The following is a 21,405-nucleotide window of genomic DNA, read 5'->3' as shown; positions in this document are numbered from 1 at the left end:
TGGACTAGGAGTGAAAACACCACAGGGAATGAGAACCCTGGCCAGGGTGTGCTGAGGCAGCCGCAGTGTGCATCACTCATGTTTGGTTTTGTGGACACAAGAGCTGACTTTCCATAGAAGAAATGGGGGTAGAGGACTAGAATTAGAGAGAAAGTTGTTACCATGATATTTGTGTTCAATAATAAGGCCCTGGAGTAAAACACATGGACGAAGAACATGGGAGAGAGAAAAGTTAGAGGAAGAAATGAGAAGGAAAAAGAAAGGAGTATTTGGGTTGGACCAAAGAAGTAATACTTGGATAGACTCAGATTAGGAGGCCATGAGCTGGTCACAGGCCTGAACATGGGGCTGTCCATGGGACAGGACACTTGTTCTGGAATTGAGGAGACCCAGATAACTGGCCCCTCAGGTGTATTGTGGCCCAGACTCCCAGAGAGAACTGGAAAGGCTGAGCAGAAAACCTGTTTTCAATTGAGTAAATAAGCAGATGAAGAGAGAGAGAGGAGCCAGGCTCATGACGCAGAGAGAGTACCCAGGCCCCAGTCAAGCTGAGGGGTAAATGAGTAATCAAAGAACTCGTACCCGTTCATAGAGCTGTACTCTAGATGTCATCCCCAGGCAACTTTCCCCTGGAGGGCGTGACTTGAATTCTACTTGGGAGTAGGCATAGAGGACAGTGGGCAGACACTGGAAACTGTCCTATTCACTATTCTTCCCCAAAGTCTCTCTAGGCCACCACACTACAGATGATATTGCTTTTTCTAAAAGCAAAATAAAACTTCTAGTAAAACTTCAACACACAAATTTCTGTTTTTAACAGCATAACAGATGAGAGCTGACCATTTCACATATAAGAATGAATTAGAAATGAATCTGTTCCATGACCCTGACCCTTCAAAACTGCAAATAAAATAGACTGACTGGAAACTTGAACTGACCAGGTATGTGGAAATTTTCTCTGATTTTTTGAATTATAATTCTGACCTCATACAGGCTTATAGGAAAAAATGTATACTTTGCGTGTCCAGAAAAGCCACAAAGAATTTGATTTAAAGTGATTGTAGGTTGTTAGTGCTCCCAGACATCCAAAGAAGCAGAATTAATCCTCCCCACCCCCCACTCCACCCTGTAGAGAAACTCACCTTCCACCTCGACACAAAGAATCACACAAGTAATTTTCAAGGAATATGAGCAAAAACTCATAATCATGAATAAAAAACTAACATGGCACCATGAGCAGGAGACAGTGAAAACAACTTACAACAGGATTAGACCTGCAAAGACCCCCTGAATTATCAAGCAAAGAAAGTTTACATAAATAGTAGAAGAGGCTGACAATCAAAGAAAGAGAAAAAGCCTATGAAACTGACCAATCAGATTTGTAAAATGAATAAAAATTGACCACAAAATCTGAACAAACAACTATATAAACCAATGATAACAATGCTTGGAAGTTAAAAAGAAAAGCAAAACACAACTAAAATATGCAAAAACATGTAAGTCAGAAGATGGAGGTACATATACACAATGGAATATTACTCAGCCATTAAAAAGAATACATTTGAATCAGTTCTAATGAGGTGGATGAAACTGGAGCCCATTATACAGAGCGAAGTAAGTCAGAAAGAAAAACACCAATACAATATATTAACACATATATATGGAATTTAGAAAGGTGGTAACGATAACCCCACATATGAGACAGCAAAAGAGACACAGATGTATAGAACAGTCTTTTGGACCCTGTGGGAGAGGGCGAGGGTGGGATGGTTTGGGAGAATGGCATTGAAACATGTATATTATCATATGTGAAAAGGATCGCCAATCCAGGTTCGATGCATGAGACAGGGTGCTCGGGGCTGGTGCACTGGGATGACCCAGAGGGATGGGATGGGGAGGGAGGTAGGAGGGGTGTTCAGGATGGGGAACACATGTACACCTGTGGCGGATCCATGTCAATGTATGGCAAAACCACTACAATATTGTAAAGTAATTAGCCTCCAATTAAAATAAATAAATACATGTTTTTTTTAAAAAGAAGATGGATGATTACAATGAAAGTTTTCTAAGGTTCAATATTGTTGAGGGATGAGAAAGATAATAAATCAGATTTTATTGAAAATGTTTTATTGGCCTTTTGGATAGAAACGGGAATTTATTTGCCAAAAAATATGGAACGCTTCATGGATTTGCATGTCATCCTTGTGCAGGGGCCATGCTAATCTTCTCTGTATCGTTCCAATTTGTGTGCTGCCGAAGCAAGCACAATAAATCAGATTTTAATTAGTAAAGTGTGCCTGTTAATATTTCTGAAGTTTTTTTAGTCACTCAATCATGTCCAACTCTTTGCGACTCCGTAGACTGTAGCCCACCAAGCTCCTCTGTCCTAGGAATTCTCCAAGCATGAATACTGGAGCAGGTAGCCATTCCCTTCTCCAGGGGATCTTCCCAACCCAGGGACTGAACCTGCATCTCCTGCATAAGACTTCTAGGCAACCACTAAAAGTCTGGAAATAGAATGCATAGCTTAAAAGCTTGTAGAAAGGGAAAAATGGAAGAATAAAGAAAAGTCCAACCATAGAGAGAAGAGAAACTGAAATAGCATGATGGAAAGAGCAAATATGTTGATAATTAAATGTAAATGCAGTTGATCCTTGAATAGCACAAGTTTGAATTGAGTGGTCCACTTGTATGGAGATTTTTTTAGGTAAATGTAACAGAAAAATTTTTGGAGATGTGTGGCAATTTGAAAAATTCTTAAGATGAACCACATAGCTTAGAAATATTGAAAAAATTATAGGTATCTCCTGAACACATAAAAATGTGTAGATATTAGTCTTCCTTACATAGGCATAAGATGAGAGGTATTTAATATAAAATCAATAATGTGTTAGTTTTCTTACTGTTTTATAATTTTGTTTACATTACCGTACAGTTTGCCTCTCTTGTAATTGAAAAAATTGTGTATCTTGTCATCATAGGTACTTTTTTTAATGTCACAGTGTTTTCAATAGTATGTTTGCCATAAAAACCAAATGATGATTCATTTAGTGTATAGTCCAGGCTCTGTGAAACAACCCTTTCACTTGCATTAGACTACCATAAACCAATTGTATTGCTATTTCTTACTTATCAATGCATGAATCATTATACCTATAAGTAAATATGATTTCTTTTTCACATTATCTTTTCATTTTTATATCTACTGTTAGTAATATGTATAACATCTATATCATAATGATGTAGGTACTGATCAATAATTCATCTTGTAAGCAGATGATGGGAACTTACAGTATCCATATAGTATAGTGCCATAAATTTATTTTCTCTTGTGGTTTTATTAATAACATTTTCTTTTCTTTAGTCTACATTATTGTGAGATACTTTATTGTAAGACTGATACATATAACATATAAAACATGTGTTAATTGACTGTTGTTATTGTTAAGTCTTCTAGTCAACAGCAGACTCAGTAATGCAGTTGTGGGGGAGTCTAAAGTTATAAACGGATTTTTGACTGTGCAGGTCAGTGCCCCTAACCCCCATGTTGTTCAGGGGGTGTACTGTATATTAAACATTCTCATTAAAAGAGACAAATGGTTTCAACAGGTACCTGGGGCTACCTAAGGTTCAGGATTAGTACTAGAGAATAAGGGATGGTGATGGATATTAACTGCACTGACTGTGGTGATCATTTCACAATATGTATAAGTACAGAATTATTACATTCTACATCTGAAACTAGTGTAAACTTATGTCAGTTATACCTCGATAAACACATATACATACATAATTTTTTAAAGAGATGAGGCAGAAAGATACTAAAATCATTACTAAGAATTCTTGAAACTCAGTGCTCTAGGTCCTTTGCAAAAGATAACTCTAGGTCCTTTGCAAAAGATAACTCATTTAGTCATCAAAACAGTTATCACAACAGCAAACGTGTTGAGGATCTTCCACACACCAGATCCTCTGTTATGTTAGTCTTTTTTCAGATGCTCCAGAAGCTGAAAGTCACTCTTTTGGCAGAACTCCAGGGTCTGCTATGAGACCCTCTAACTGCTCCTCAGATGCAAAAAGTGTTCCCAAATTAAAGAGCTTTACAGGAAGGGAAAATTTTGTAAGTAAGATATTGGAGGAGGTTTTCAGCTTCATTCAGGAGCCATTAGGCATAACAGAACTTGGGGCGGTGGAGACTGTGGCAGGCATCCTGCACATAAATTAGCACCTTTGGACAGCAGGAGACTGAGGTGGCTGTCCCTCAGCCATTGGTATAAATGCCCTTCCCAAGAAGGGGACAATGCATGTGTCACAACAGAAGCTCAGTAGATACACATCAAGAGGATGAAAGAAATGTTTCCAAAAGGACAGAGGAGAGAGATACACTTAATCTGTGTCTGATTACTGCATTCCCCAATTCCCTAATGAGGTGACATTAGAATTAACACCAGGATCTCACTCCATAGTACTTTTGGTGTAACTTTTGCTTTGTTTGACCCAAGTTAAATAAGGAGATCTAGTATATTCTGTAGTTCATTCTCTCATATTCTCATAAAGCCCTGTTTAGAGCACCTGTAACAGGTGTTCTCCAAAGATGGTCCCCAATAAAACACACCTCTCACTTTCATACCCTGGTATAGTCCCTCTCAGGACGAACCAGGGATGGTCTGTGACTTGCTTAAACCAATAAGAATATGAGGAAGTGACACAGTGCCAGTTCTGGGCCTAAGTCATAGGAAGGTCTGGCTGCCTCTGGTTTTGCCTTTGGAGAGCTTTAACCACCATGTGAGAAAGTTTGTCTACCCTGCTGCCACACACTGAGTCCACGTGAAGAGGGATGACCATCTGGGATGACCCGGATGATGAGGGCCCATTGCCCCTCCTGCCAGCTGTCCCCACCCCTCCTGCCAGCTGTCCCCTTCAGGCTCTGGGCATGTGAGTGAGCAGTCTCAGATGTCCCAGCACAGCTTAATGTCCACCTGTGTCACGTAGAGTGGAAGAACTCCCAGCAGAGCCCCGTCAAAGCACAGTAGCACGACAGAAAGTGAAATGGTGGTTGGTTTAATTGGTAAGTTTGGGGGAGGTTTGTCACTTGGCAAGAGATTATGGAAGCAGGTCTCCTGGAGCTTTGTTAGATGTAGATCTGAACTGGGGTGGACAGGGTGCCAGCTGACACCCCCAAACTTCCTATTCCACTCTTACGTCAGTCCTCCTTACAGAATGACACTGTGTGGACAGGAAAATGACAGCGACTAGGTGATGGTATGCACCAGCCACATCTCTCTTTCATCTGAGTTTAATAAGGCCAGTTATCTGTGCAGTTTCCATCCAGTCTAGCTGTACTTACTCTGAGGTTTGCACCTGCTCCTCGCTGCCTGTGAAAGTGTGAACTCTAGCAGAGGATTGAAATGATCAACTCTTGTATTCTCTGAAAGTAAAATACTCCTTTAGTGAGGTCTTTGCAAAAAATAATTAATTGTAAAATGCAGTATTTAGGCTGAATATACTAAAGAAGGGATAAATTAAATTCTCAGCAAGGAAAGGCCATCAATAACTTACTGAATAAATTAATAAATTATACATGACTGGAGCTTGCTGCCCTGAGTGCACATGTCCTCACCTACTCTTAGTGAGTGATGAGTTGACATTGCTTAGCTAGAAGGAGGTGGAGCCAGAATTTGAACCCAGGTCAGCCTGACTCCAGAGCCTGTGTTCTTAATTCAGCATCCTGCTGCATCCTTCACAAGGTGTGTTTCTGAACAGGTGAGCCATTTGTTAAACCCACTTTCTGTGCAGACTTGTTCCTAGGCAGGTCCTCCGTGTCATGTAATCCCTTTGAGGTAGCTCTCTGTTCTTGGGCAGAAGGTGATTCCCTGAGATCCTCAGATCTTGCCATCTCAATGCTGATTATAGCAGAAGGGACCAAGGAACTTTGCTGCCACTCCAGCCACATCCAGAGGCTTCTGGTCCCGCACCCTCTGGAGAGCTGTGGGTCCTCCCTCTCATGGTCAGAGGAGCATGTGTTCACCCACTGGCTCTTGACCAGTTCCAGGGAAGCTCCATCTGTATTCCAGATCCTTCACTTTCTAAGCAGAGGTTCACATGAGCAGATGGCCATACCACTAAAAGCACCTGCATTTTTTCCAGGGTTGATGTTGCTCATTTTCTGCAGACTCATTGGTTCTCAGCCTTTGTATTAATATTTTTGTCATTATATATTGTTAGAGTCTTTTCTTTTTTTTTCTCACCCACCAGGGTCTTAATTAAGCCCTTAGAAAAACCAGGGATCTTTGGTTTTTGAAAAACCAGGGATCTTTGGTGAGGGATCTTTGGAGAGCTTTGGGGTGGTCTGCACATTCAGACTGGTTTCACAGTGTGCTGCCTAAGAAATCGTTGAGATTGCTGAAGGCTCAGTCCTCGATGCGTGGAGCATGGCCTGACCAGACTGATGTAAACAATACAGCTACTTCATTTGCTAAGGTCTGCAGGCCACTGCTAAATTAGGAAGAAGGGAATGACATACATGGGTCTACACATGGGGATGACTAACCGTAACCAAATAGGACCCACCTGTCCCACATCTGAAGGTCAGAGGACTTTGGATTTTGCTCCCTGGGGTACAAGATGCAGCAGGTACTGTCCCGCTCTCATTGTCAAGATGGCCTAGCCCCTGCCACTGACCTTTGACTCATTTTCTCTACTCAGCTCACTTGTTTGGTGCTCGGGAGCCTCATAAATAAAACGGAAAAGGTCTACCTTTGGCAAGAATGAAAAGGAACAGAAAAGCGTGCTGTTCTGGGGATGTTACCAGCTGATCTGTGTCTATCCACAGGCTGATCCAGCAGGGAGAGAAGTGAAGGAGGAACTGTGGAGACGCTTGTCACTCAGAAGCCAGCCCAGAGGGACCCCCGGCGTGGAGAGCAGGCTGTTCAGGGAGACAATTTGAATTTGGTGAGAAAGGAAGGAGAGTGGTGTGTCCAGAAACCAGGGGATACGGGGGGACATCCTAAAGAACACAAGACTTTTTTCTGCCGTAGAAGGAGCCAGCATCCCTGGAGTGGGAGTGAGGGAAGTAGCACAGGGCTTGTGGGGGACAGGGGAGCCAGGAGAGGACCGCAGAGGCAGCCTCGAGGATGGGACCTGGATGGAATCCGGGCTGAGCTGGGACCAACAGACAAGGACGATGGGTTACAGGAGGCTCACAAAGGGAGCTGGTGCTGTGAGAGTACCCAGCAATTTCAGGTTCTGAAATTAGGCTAATTGAGACTCTGCTTCAGGACCTGGGATTTCCTGATCCTCGGGGTTAAGCTGTGAGATGCAGCACCCCCCAGCTCCAATGTTAAAATGATCTGAGATGGCCAGTGATACAGGAGAGGTGGCTGATCATGACTCCAGATTAGAAAACACGAGGAAAAAATATGACATAAATGCTCCTCAGCTGCAGAAGGAAAGTGTGAAAGGGAAGGACTAGAAGGTGCTGGGAAGACTGCCTGGGGGGGAGTAGGAAGGTGGGAAGCCATCAGCTAGTGACGTTTGGAGTCACATGGAGACGATGTGAGCAGTGCTGTGGCTATATCTGGGCCAGCAGGCCAGAAATAAGGTATTGATGTGGGCCTTGGTCATCTTGATGAACAAGAAAAATGCCCAGTAGGAGGTCCAGGGTTTTGAAGTTTAGCAGAGATGTACAAGAAGGAGTAATTCTCACTAGAGGGGGAGACGAGCCCTCGTCAGGGTGTTGGAATGTGCTTGATAAACACAAAGAATAATCACCGAGGAAGTGAGAATGGGGGACTGTGGTTTGGAAAGGGTCAAGAGCGGAGTGAAAGAAACTGAAGCCAGAGTGAGGGTCCCAGCTGCGAGCATTGCACCAGTGGAGGAGTGGAGGCAGGTCAGGAGATGAGGAGGGCAGGAGGGCAGATGAACGGCAGCAGAAGAGAAACTGCCGGTGACCGGTGCTTTTCATAAGGGAGCTTGAGAGCGGCATGGGGGCTGCTGGTTCATGCTGAGCCCCAGGAAGAACCCCAGAGAGGAAATCAGACCGACTGCAGTGTTGTAGCCATAACAAGGGAGAAATAGCTAACTCTGAACTCAGGAGAATCCTAACATTTGCCAAGCAGGAGATTTACGCTGTTCCCATGGTAGCAGTTCAGAGGCCCTTGAGTCCTTCTGTGCCTGGCCCACTCTCTCCTCACCCCCCAGCCCTGCCTGTCATTCTGGGCAACGCTTAGGGCAGCGGTTCCCAACCTTTTGGTGCCAGGGTTCGCTTTCATGAAAGGCAGTTTTCCCAAGGACCAGGGGTCGGGGGGTGGGGGGTGAGGTGGAGGGGATGGTTTCCGGGTGATTCAAGTGCATTACATTCATTGGGCACTTGGTTTCTATTATTACTGTATCAGCTCCTCCTCAGATCACCTCAAATCCTGGAAGCTGGGGACCCCGGTCTTGGGGAGTGTCCACATGCTGCATCTGCTTCGGGAGGTGACTCTCCAGGGCACAGGTGGAAGGAGAGTCACTCTAAGACACCGGTCAGCCCCATGTGGCACTCCCTGGCCTTCCTGCTGGCCCGTGAGCCCACGGGTCACCCACTCTGGCCAGCTGTAGACACTCTCCAGCTGGCAGTGGGAGAGATTTCATCAAGTTGTCATTTAAATCAGTGGGTGAGTAGAGGTACCAGGAGTCAGCTTCTGTGGGGTCTGAGGTTTATACAATTGTGGGAGTTTTCTTTATAAAGCAGAATGCAGAGTTGCAGATGTGTAGTTAGGTATCAAGAGAATATGTATTTGTGAGAAAGAATGAGAAGAGAAATCACAATAAATTACAAATATTAAAAAGGATAGTAGCAAACATCATGAAGTCCGGAAAGATAGCGTAACATTTTAATTAATTGTCTGACACTCCTTTATGGTATCTTTGATTGTCTCCTTGTGGGAGACAGAATAACGACCCAAAGATATCTGTGTCCTGATCCCTGGAACACGTGAATATGTTTCCTTACATGGCACAAGGGTCTCTGCGGCTGTGATTGAGGGTACAGACCTTGAGATGGGGAATTGCCCAGGTGGGCTCTGTCTAATCACCTGAGTCCTCAAAAGACTTTCTTGGGTTTATTCAAAGAAAGAGATGTGATGATGGAAAAGAGGTCAGTGCTGCCGGCTTTGAAGATGGAAGGAGAGACCAAGAGTGTGGCTGGCATCTAGAAGAGACAAGGGAGGCCTTGCCTGAAGGAACCAGTCTGGCAACACCTGGATTTTAGCTCAGTGGCAGTGATTTTGGACTTCGAACATCCAGAACCGTAAGTTCATTTTGTATTGTTTAAGCCACCAGTTTCGGGTGTTACTCAACAGCAATAGAGAGTGAATTATATTCCTTGTAAAACAATGATTTTGTAATGTCATTTTAAATATAAAGAGTAGAAAGATCATTCCTCTAGCATTGGTGATCAAAATTTGCTTTTTAATAGAGAAAAGTTTCATCTTCACAACTAAGTCAAGGGTTGTTGTCAACTTAAGAAAACCTCTATCAAGATAAATTTCATGGAAGTTTTGTATTTGGAGGAATTCTCTGTCAGTTAAGTTCTGCCTTCGCACATTTCAGACCTCTGTCCCCTCCTCTAGCCTGTGCTGGACGCCACAGGGCGCAGTAATGCGGTGACAGTCAGGCCCTGTGCTTTCCTGTCAGCACGGTGGCCGAGCAGGCAGAGGGGCCTTCCTGGAACTGCATCCACACCGGGTAGCTAGCAGTAACTCTGCCCTGCGTCCATAACTGCAGATGTGTGCCCACGCTGTATGTGTCCCCAAACCATCGCCCGCAGCCGGGGCCCAGACACGCCCAGGGCCATTCCATCCCCACTCAGCTTCAGGGAAAATGTGATGGTGAGTAGAAAGCATCTAAAACAACTGTGATTAGTGTCTTACTTTTGAAAATGTTACAAAAGCATATGATGTGGGGAAGAGTACATGTAAATGAAGGCCCAGAAACCTAAGCCTCATTAGCTAAAATCCACCTCTGCTCTGGTTCTGTTGTACCTATAAAACTACATGTTTATATGTATTTTTTATATATATATATATATAATATATATACATAAAATAAAAAACCTGTAAAATTACATATATATATATATACATATATATATATACAAAACACACACACACACATACACCCTATAAAACTAAGCCACATAGCCTGTTGCAGTCTCCAGGGGAGCTTACACCTCAGACCAATGAAGCCTTGACTGCCCAGTCTCTCTGTGTTCCATTCTGATGCTGTTGTCAGGCCTGAACACCTTGACAAAAGTGTCAAAACAAGGGGTCTCAGAGAGGCCCCTTCTATGGATCAGGCATCAGGCAGGGAGGGACGGCCTGGCCTGTGGTCGACCTGCCTGCTTCCCTGCTGCACTGTTAACCCTTTATCTTGCTTGAGTGGCACTCTTCCTTCTGGCAAGCTTCCTAGCTGGTGCTAGTGGTAAAGAACCTAACTGCCAATGCAGGAGACATAAGAGACACAGGTTCAATCCCTGAGTCAGGAAGATTCCCTGGAGGACGGCATGGCAACCCATTCCAGTATTCTTGCCTTGAGAATCCCATGGAGAGAGGAGCCTGGCGGGCTACAGTCCATGGGGTCGCAAAGAGTTGGACACAACTAAAGGTACTTAGCATGCACACTTCCTTCTAGCAGTTCTGAGGTGGGAGGAGTTGGCTTCCACTGGGGAAGAATGGGTTGGCAGCAAGTGAGAGTTACAGTGAGATCTGGGATTTTGAAATGCATGAGATCAAAGAAGGCTTTTGTTAGGAAAAAGTGCTACTTTTCCCTCCCCTCGCATTAGAAAAAGACAGGACATGTCAGATAAAACGCCAGTGTTTGTGACACAGTTACACGAGGGGTTAAACAGTGTTACCTTCGCATGTTCAAAGCCTCCTGTCTCTGTCCTTGTGAAAGAGACTCATAAACTTGCCAGTCTGACCCTGCTGGAGGAGGATGAGGCTAGGTAGGCCTGTCCCACCCACACTGCCCTCACAGGGGCTCCTGGTTGGACCAGGTCCAGGTGCCTACCAGGGGTCCATCAGCTTCCTGGGCCTGTGGGTGATGGCGTAATTGCTCTCTCCAGTGGCATGGGATCTATTGACCTGTTCAGATCCTTTCCTGGTGAATCTGAATGTCAGAAACACAGACGAGGCCAAATTAAAGGGCCTGACGTCTGGGCTGTTGCCTAGGGGGCCACCAGATTCCAAGAATACTATACTGTTGTTGGAATAGATTGGTAATGAGGTAAGCCATAAACTGTTCTCTTTCCTACCAAGGTAGTCCTCACCCTGAGGTGCAGATTTAAAACACATATTTAGTTAACCTTAAAGATGAATTCCAACATACATTCAGTTCAGTTCAGTTCAGTCACTCAGTCGTGTCTGACTCTTTGCGATCCCATGAATCGCAGCACGCCAGGCCTCCCTGTCCATCACAAACTCCCAGAGATTACTCAGACTCATGTCCATTGAGCTGGTGATGCCATCCAATCATCTCATCCTCTGTCGTCCCCTTCTCCTCCTGCCCTCAATCTCTCCCAGCATCAGGGTCTTTTCAAATGAGTCAACTCTTCGCATCAGGTGGCCAGAGTATTGAAGTTTCAGCTTCAACATCAGTCCTTCCAATGAACACCCAGGACTGATCTTCTTTAGGATGGACTGATTGGATCTCCTTGCAGTCCAAGGGACTCTCAGGAGTCTTCTCCAACACCACAGTTCAAAAGCATCAATTCTTTGGTGCTCAGCTTTGTTTACAGTCCAACTCTCACATCCATACCTGACCACTGGAAAAACCATAGCCTTGACTAGACGGACCTTTGTTGGCAAAGTAATGTCTCTGCTTTTTAATATGCTAACTAGGTTGGTCATAACTTTCCTTCCAAGGAGTAAGTGTCTTTTAATTTCACAGCTGCAACCACCATCTGCAGTGATTTTGGAGCCCAGGAAAATAAGGTCAGCCACTGTTTCCCCATCTATTTGCCATGAAGTGATGGGACCGGATGCCATGATCTTAGTTTTCTGAATGTTGAGCTTTAAGCCAACTTTTTCATTCTCTTTCACTTTCATCAAGAGGCTTTTTAGTTCCTCTTCACTTTCTGCCATAAGGGTGGTGTCATCTGCATACATTAGATGCAGATAAATCCTATTTGATTCCACTTACACAAGGTACCTAGAATAGTCAAATTCATAGAATTAGAAAGTACACTGGTAGATGCCAGGGGCTGGGAGGCAGGGAGTGGGGATGGGAAGTTAATGTTTAATGAGGAGAGAGTTTCGGTTTAGGAAGGTGAAAAGTCAAGAGGTGGGTGATGGTGAGGGTACACAACGATGCGAATGTACTTAGTGACCCTGAACTGCACAGTTAAACATGGTTCAGATAGTGTGTTTTATACTATGTGACTTCTACCACGAGAGGAAAAAAAAAAACATTTAAAAAAAGCCTCCTTAACAGTGCCGACTAGTCTCTGTGGAGTGGTCAGGAGCACTCATGTGCCTATACGCAGGGCCACTTCACCCAACCACCTGGAGGCATACGGAATCAGAAACGGAGTCATGTGTGGTGGAGGGTTGTTTACATGGAATGAGTGGACTATTTTATTATTTAAACATTTTACTTTTCAAAGAGTCATCTGGGTGGAAAACTGTGCAGAATAAATGACATACTTTGACTGTAAAGTGCATGTCCACAGACATGTGAAAAGATGCTCATATTACTAATCACTAGGGAAAGGCAAATCAGAGTCACAATGAGACTTCATTTTATATCCTATCTTACAGGCAGAATGGATGCTATCACAAAAACAGAATAACAAGGGATGGAAAGGATGTGGAGAAATTAGAACTCTTGTGTATTGCTAGTTGGAATATAAAATGGTGCAGGCACTATGGAAAACAGTATGGAAATTCCTCAGAAAATTACAAACAGGATTGCCAAAGATTGAGCAATTTTACTTCTGTACTGAAAGCAGGGTCTTGAGATATTTGCACACTCTTGTTCATAACAGCATTATTCACAACAGTCAACAGGCAGAAGCAACAAAAATATCCATAAATAGATAAATGGATAAACAAAATATGATATATACATAATGAAATATTTTCAGTCTTGAAAAGGAGGGTAATTCTGACACATATTACAACATGAATGAAACTTAAGAACATTATGCTAAGTGAAATAAGCCAGTCAAAAGGACAAATACTGTATGATTTGACTTACATGATGTACCTAGGGTAATCAAACTCATAGAAACAGGAAGTGGAATGGTGGCAGTGTACAGTGTGGTGACTCTAGTTAGTAACACTGTATTATTTGAAAGTTGCTGAGAGCATGTCTTAAGCATTCTTACCACACACACAGGAGTTAACTTTGTTCACTCTGTGAGGGGTCAGATGTGTTAATTATCTTGATCTTGATAATCGCTCTACAGTGTAAATGTATATCAAATTGTCACATTGTACACTTTAAACTCACACAATTATATTGCAATTATTTCGTCAATAAAGTTAAAATAAGTAGGATGGTGGTTGCCAGGGGCTGTGGGAAGAAGGGAAAGGCACGTTGTTGTTTAGTGAGTATAGAATTTCAGTTTTATAGGATGAAAATATTCTGGAGAATGATTGCATAATATAAATACACCTAACATTATCAAACCATAGACTTGAATGTTAAGATGGTAGGTGAATACTAAGTATATTGTACACAGTTTTAAAAAATCACCTGTCACTAAACAGTTGTTGATCAAATATTTAGAGAATGTGAAAAGAGAAGCCAAGCATCTCCCCTGGTCAGTGGCTAAGACTTTGCTCTCCCAATGCAGGGGCCCTGGTTTGATCCCTGGTTGGGGAAACTAGATCCCACATGCTGCAACTAAGAGTTTGCTTCCTGCAACTAAAGATCCCACAGGCTGCAAATAAGACCTGACACAGCTAAATAAATATATGTTTTTAAAAGTGATTACACTCTATTTCAGAGAAGAGAGAGAAAAGCCAAATACTGGGCCAGCGTGGGTGCTCACAGACCTCAGGCGCACAGAGGAGGTGGACAGCCAGGAAGGGCTGTGAGGAGGCTAAAGCTAGAGGCAGAGAAGCAGCAAAACGGAAAGCACCAACATCGGTTAAAAGCTCTTCAGTCAGGGATAAACAGGTACCCAGGTCAGTTAGGCTGCATTTGGCCCTGGATGGCCTTAGTTTTTAAACCAATTTTAGTCTCTTCAAGGCATTAAAGTTGTTGTGCCCCTTCTCTCCAGGGCCGCTTCAGAAGCCCCACTGCTTAAGCTAACCCTCTGCCTGCTTTTCATCTAGGATACGGGTTCTCCAGCTTTCCAGGAATACAGATCACCTGAGGAGCTTGTTAAAATGCAAATTCCAATCCCCGGATCAGGGTGGGCTTGAGCCCTTCCTGCCTTTCTTTTTTTTTTCCTTCCTGCCTTTCTGACTGCTCCCTGGGGCTGCTGGTTTGCATCCACACTGAGCAGCAAAGACCTACGGAGTCAACCACCCAGGCGGAAAATCAGCCGGACACAAAAAGGATGTGATGGAGAACTTGACAGAGTAGTGGGCAGAGGGTAAGATAATAAAAACATCTTTGGCGTTCTGGAAAATAGAGGAGATGGGCAAACACATGCAAAATGACTGGCGTCATAAATTGTTGTTTAAAGTCAATATACATTTTGGGGTAAGATCCTTCCCAGGAAAAGGGTGTGGGGAGGAGTTACATATACATTTAATCTTGAAATGAGTAGAGTTGAAAAGTTTTGAAACCCAGTTACTGAGATTATGGGAAGGAAAGGGTGAGCATTTTGGAGTTGAAGCCGTAAAGAGTCTAAATGAAAGGGAAAATGGTAGAAAAATCATGTCCTTAGGTATAGAAAGTCTCAGAAACAGCAGGATTAATTTTTTATATTTTGTGTATATATGTCTTATTTCTGTATATGTAACATGTGTATTTTATAATATGTATATATCTGCAGTGTGTGTGTGTGTGTGTGTGTGTGTGTGTGTGTGTGTGTGTGCCCAAAGGGTAAAGAGGGGGAAAAAAACAGGTTAAAGGAAATTACATAAGAATTGAATTTCTAAGAAGTCAATAGCGAAGCTTAAAAAACTTGGTTTTGTTCAATGAAGGGAGATGCTTGGTAAACTTACCAACTCACATTACACAGGTTTTTTTGTTTACCAAATGATTTCAAAATTATCTCACGTGGAGATGCTGAGGTGGGCAGAGCAGGACTTATCCCCAGTTGAGCAGGGCGGCGCAGGTTGTATTATCTTTTTAACAAATGAGGAAATTGGAGCTTTGAAGTGTGTTCAAGGTCACAAAGGTAGTAAGTTATACGCCTTTCTTTCCCCTGTTTTCTGATTATTTCTATAGCGCAAATAGGTACAATATGTAAGTTAAATTTTTGTCACAAAACTCACGCAGATAAAATGAGATCATATATTTACAATTTTTTTTCAAATGAATCAAATACTCTGAACAAAAGACTCCCCCTCCTTGGCCCTGGCAGGGTATAGATACCCAGAGGAAACTCAGCAAAAATCACCTTGTATGAATTTAACTATGAGAGGCCAGCTTCTATCTCTAGGTGGCCATAAATGAAATTTGGCCTTTGTGCTTCCTGGGACACAGTTATCAAAGAGGTCAAAAGGTTGATTCCTCGACTTGGATCAGCCCAAGTCAAAAGTACACCTCTACCCTCTTCCAATATTTAACAAGGTGCACTGACCTCTGATTTAACTGCCTGCCTCTTAAACATGCATGTGAAGAGCTCTTATTGCCTGTAGTTTTATGGTTTGGCTCTTTGTTTGGAATTCATAGAGACCTGGGAGAATTGTTTCATATATTACACGAAAGGTTTAGCCGTGTCTCCTCATCTTAACTATCAGTTGGGTATTCAGTTTGTTATTTCGATGTTTCACAGAAGTTCAGGAAGATGAGCAGGTATCAAGTGGCAGACAATTCTTCCCAACCCTCTTCAGATCAAAAGGCCCCAGTGTGCAAGAAAGAGTCCCACACACACTCCTGTGTTATTCCCAGGTTGTGACCAAGGCACAACCCCAGCCCAAAGAATCCTGCAGAGATGTCTCCAAGAAATATAAGTTCACAGTAAGAAATAACAATGAATTAAAATCAGGAACATGACAAAAGCAATTAAGACATCTAAGTGCAAATGGTACTCCTAGAATTGTCTCATATACAACATAGACAACTGTATACATCAGCCCTGTGACTGTCCTCTGCCATGGCTCTAACTAAGCACTGTGCTAGAAGGCCATGAAGGCAGTAAGACCAGGAAGAAACCAAAAACACAAAACACTGTGTAAAAATTAGAAAGAACAAAACTCTTGTTACATAGGTTTAATAAGTCTACCCAGAAATTCCAAAGGAATCAGCAGATCAACTTTTACAACAATAAAGAGAATTCAATGAGGTGACAAGATGAAACATCATAAAATATCTAAACAAAACAGATTTTAGTGGAAAGAAATCAATTAGAAACAATAAACCTTTAATGGAAATTGGCTCAGGAATGGGAAATAGATACAAAATAATATAGAATCCAAGGATAGACATGTAAAATAGAGAACTTAGTATGTGACAGAGGTTTACATTTCAGATGAATGAAGACAGACTTTTCAATAAATGCAATTGAAATAATTAATAGAAATAAATTCCAGATAGACTAAAGACCTATTTCTTAAATGATAAAAGTGTGGCAAAATATTGATATAATCTTGGCTGTTGAAAGGCTTTCTTATATAAGAACTAAAGTGCATAGTCCATAAAGGAGAAAATCAATAAAAAGACCTATATCAAAATAATAATAGCAAAAAAATATATTAGTAGATACTTCTGTTGACTAAAAACATGGAGAAAGTTAAAAACACAAGTGACAATTTTGGAGTACTGTGTATATACCAAAGGGTTATCATCAAGAATAAATATTAGACTCCTACAAATGAGTGGGAAAAGATGGACCAATATAAAATGAGTTAAAGAATGGACAATTAAGAGGGAAATAGAATGGTGAAGAGTTATTTTTTTTAAAAATGCCCAGCCTCACTGATTGTTATGGGTTGATTTGTGTCCCCGAAGACCTCAGACTGTATTTGGAGACAGAGTCTTTAGACAGTGGATTAAGCTCAAGTCTGGTTGTTAGGGTGAGCCCTAATGCAATATGATGTCTCCTTCTAAGAAGAGGAACGTGGACACAGAGAGACACCAGGAATGGACTCACAGAGGAAGGCGCCATCAGTGAGCCAAGGAAAGAAGCCTCAGGAGAAACCAAACCTGCAGACATCTTAATCTTGGACTTTCTGCCCTTTATGTGAGAAAATAAATTTCTTTACTGTAAGCCATTTCTGCTTTATTGACTATGCCAAAGCCTTTGACTGTGTGGATCAAACTGTGGATAATTCTGAAAGAGATGGGCATACCAGACCACCTGACCCTGTCTCTTAAGAAACCTGTATGCAGGTCAGGAAGCAACAGTTAGAACTGGACATGGAACAACAGACTGGTTCCAAATAGGAAAAGGAGTATGTCAAGGCTGTATATTGTCACCCTGCTTATTTAACTTATATGCAGAGTACATCATGAGAAATGCTGGGCTGGAGGAAGCACAAGCTGGAATCAAGATTGCTGGGAGAAATATCAATAACCTCAGATATGCAGATGACACCACCCTGATAGCAGAAAGTGAAGAAGACTAAAGAGCCTCTTGATGAAGGTGAAAGAGGAGAGTGGAAAAGTTGGCTTAAAGCTCAATATTCAGAAAACTAAAATCATGGCATCCGGTCCCATCACTTCATGGCAGATAGATGGGGAAACAGTGGAAACAGTGGCTGACTTTATTTTTCTGGGCTCCAAAATCACTGCAGATGGTGATTGCAGCCATGAAATTAAAAGGCACTTACTCCTTGGCAGGAAAGTTATGACCAACCTAGTTAGCATATTAAAAAGCAGAGACATTACTTTGCTGACAAAGGCCCATCTAGTCAAGGCTATGGTTTATCCAGTGGTCATGTATGGATGTGAGAGTTGGATTGTGAAGAAAGCTGAGCGCCAAAGAATTGATGCTTTTGAACTGTAGTGTTGGAGAAGACTCCTGAGAGTCCCTTGGACTGCAAGGAGATCCAATCAGTCCATCCTAAAGAAGATCAATCCTGGGTGTTCATTGGAAGGACAGATGTTGAAGCTGAAACTTCAATACTTTGGCCACTTGATGCGAAGAGCTGACTCATTTGAAAAGACCCTGATGCTGTGAAAGATTGAGGGCAGGAGGAGAAGGGGACGACAGAGGATGAGATGGTTGGATGGCATCATCGACTTGATGGACATGGGTTTGGGTGGTCTCCGGGAGTTGGTGATGGACAGGGAGGCATGGCGTGCTGCAGTTCATGGGGTTGCAAAGAGTTGGAGACGACTGAGCGACTGAACTGAACTGAAGCCATCTAGTTTGTAGTACTTGCCAGTCTGGCAAGCTAATAGTAATCACGGAAATGTAAACATTTTTTAAATGAGCTACTTTTCTCACTTATCCAGTCGGGAAAGTAATCAGATGTTTAATAAGTAGCAAGCATCAGGGTGTAGAGGAATAATAACTGTTGTTCTCAGCTGGAGGGACTATAAAATGATACAGGCACTGTGGAGGGCCATCTGACAGTCTTAAAGATTAAAATGCACGTATTCTATGATGGAGTAATTCTACTTCTCAGTAGCTCCTATAGGGAAACACTTGAAGGTGGGCATGAGATGTAAACAGGAAAAGTCACTGTAGTATTGTTGGTAAGAGTAAAAAGTTGGAAACAGCTAAAATATTTATCAAAAAGGAAATGGCTAAATGAAAGAATTGTACTCTGCAAAAGTGTGTAGCAGTTAAAATTGATGAGATGAAGCTATACGTAGATATGGAAAGTCTCCATATGGAATATGGGGAGGGAAAATATGAGTGGAATATCGAGGAGAATAATAAGACAATGAATATATCCTGTTAGGGCATATATGTATGTGTGAATGCAAAGGAGACCATCGGCAGTAAGCACACCAAACTGATCAGTTACTTTTGGAGGAACAGGGGATCTGCACCAGCAGGATGGCTAACAGAATTTTGCTTCATCTATGGCTAACAGAGAGTTTTTCATTTCACAAGAAGTGTGTATCATTTATTGCATTTGTAATTTTTTACAAGCTATTACTAACCATGGTTTAGTCAGTTAGTCTACTAGGTTCATTCCATAATAATTGAGAGACAAGTTAATATTTTGAGACTAGGAATTGGCAAACCTTTTCTGTAAAAGGCCAGGCAGCTAATACTTCAGGCCTTGGTGGCTACACCAGCTCTTTTGTAACTACTCAGTTCTGCTGTTATAGGGCAAAGTCAGTTATAGCTAATGCCACATAATGAATGAGCACAGCTGCATTCTCATTAAACTTTATTTATAAAAACATGGCTCACATTTCACCAGTGAGTCATAGTCTGCCAATTCCTTGTTTAGACTAAGTTTATTACATAACTAAAATGTATTTTAAATAAATATTTAAATGCACTAAAATTTGAATATTTATATAAAAATAATCTTTCTTATTAACCAACTAATTAAATAAGCAGTAGCCTCTGTGGCCTTGCTTAGAATATTTTAGGCTATGGCCATATTGTTAGAGACGAAACACCCATCCCAGTGGAGATAGTCCATTGACCATGACCATCGTGGTGGTGATCACCACCCTTCCCAGCAGCAGAGTTGCACAACTATCCATGGGATGGCAATGGGGAGGATAGTGCTTGCCAACAGAGTCAAGATTTGGTGGCCTCAGAGGTGACTCCTGAACCTCCCCAGATGTGGAGTTGCCTTAAAGCAGAGTCTCCGGCCACAGGCTCAGTCAGGCTGGGCTGTGAGGTGGGGTTAAGAGGGCTTGACGGTGTTGAGCACATGGAGGAGAGGCCCCGTTCTGTGGGACAAGGTGGCTCTCCTGGCACGAGAGGCAGCAAACTCACTGGTCCAAAGCCAGCTCTGCCCCAGGGCTCCACAGGGTGGGGCCGGCCTTGAAGGGACCCCTCTCTGAGGGTGTGAGGCCCTGTGACGGTCATGCTGCTCTGTCTCAGCCTTGGTTCCAAGGCCTGCCAACGCTTACACAGCAGGCTGTGAGGAACCAGGGCTGGGGTGCTCCCGGCTCCGGTAGCTCCAAAGCTCGCAGTCCCCAACATTGGTATTTTCTGAGTCAGGAGACTCCAACTGTATAACAGAGAGGGGGCTGATTGTATGTATGACTCATGGCGGTGCATGTGTGGTTGAGGCTTCCACTGTGATTATTTCTCTAGGCAGCAAGTGAAGGATAAGGAAGCATCGTTAATGAGACAATACTAAGTGATGGCCTTCATGGCTTTTTTTCATCCTGGAAATGTGGAGAACAGCAAGGCCAGCCAATACATACACACCCCATTGTGAACCTCAAACTTGAGATACATTTATGTTCCCCCGCTTCTTTCATATGGAACTGGGGGCAATTCGCCACCAGCAAAAGAGAGAAAAAACCATACCTGTTAGGTAGTGACTTCTTTGCTCCGATTTCCCCTTTGAGGTCCACTTTGAACAATCAGGAATAAATGGTCAATCAGAACATCAATATCCCTGAAGTAACTGCCTTGTTAAAGACTGGAGCATTAGCTTGATCTTTTTCTTTCCTCAGGAGTGAACACTTCACTTGGGTGAGAGGCTATGGCCACGGCTCCTGCTGCAGTCAGGGCAGCGCTTCCTCTTCCCTGTACTATAGTCATAGGTTATTATTTCCCAGGATCTGAGCCAATCTTGTCTCTCACCCACATTTCAGTCCAGGCCAGAGATAGGCTGTAATGGCCTCCATCTGGCACTCCTAAGTCCCAAGTCCAGCACTTGAACTTGCAAATGACCACATTACCGTATTTACTCTCATTATGTGCCCCCTACTTTTCCTTAGATGTCTTCACTGTAAAACAGGAGAAGGGGAGGAATGTTACTAGCATCTGCTTTGTCTAATCAGTTCTGAGCAAATTTCATGTATCTGTGCATTTTAGACCCTGAGATAAAGTTAATTTGAACTTAGGTCTCAAACACTTCTTCCTTGGTCTGAAGCTACTTTCCCGGACAGTGTTACTTGACTTGATACTGCATGTTTGTGTCAGAGAGAGGCAAGCATACAGGAAGAGGGAAAGACTGTGAATGAGGGGTCTGAGCACAGCTCACAGGAGTGTAACCTGTGGCTCTGGCCTAAGGACAGCCAGCTGACCAGGAGCAGGCAGCATGGACCATTGGGAGAGGTTCTCAGGGTTCTTCCTTCCACCAGGCCCTCCCAGCAGACCTTACTCTTCAGCCTGAGCCTTTAGGTTCCCAGCACCAGCTCTCAAGGGAA

The 21,405-nt window shown here is 42.9% G+C and overlaps 1 long non-coding RNA gene and 1 pseudogene across 1 annotated transcript; both read right to left on the bottom strand.

Annotated features, from left to right (window-relative positions):
- Nucleotides 1-11: 11 nt before the first annotated feature.
- LOC139034713 (uncharacterized) lies at nt 12-20,869 on the bottom strand. The gene is made up of 3 exons (XR_011487210.1): nt 20,558-20,869; nt 6,809-6,925; nt 12-5,428 (listed from the first exon to the last, which is right to left on the bottom strand). It is a non-coding gene; the product is annotated as an uncharacterized lncRNA (long non-coding RNA).
- On the bottom strand, nt 2,166-2,266 carry LOC139034881 (U6 spliceosomal RNA; annotated as a pseudogene).
- Nucleotides 20,870-21,405: the final 536 nt, after the last annotated feature.

The sequence above is a fragment of the Odocoileus virginianus genome, chromosome 4 (assembly GCF_023699985.2).
Source record: "Odocoileus virginianus isolate 20LAN1187 ecotype Illinois chromosome 4, Ovbor_1.2, whole genome shotgun sequence".
NCBI classification, from domain to species: Eukaryota; Metazoa; Chordata; class Mammalia; order Artiodactyla; family Cervidae; genus Odocoileus; species Odocoileus virginianus.
The sequence above is the reverse complement of the archived record's forward strand: the minus strand, read 5'-3'. Positions and strand labels throughout refer to the sequence as shown.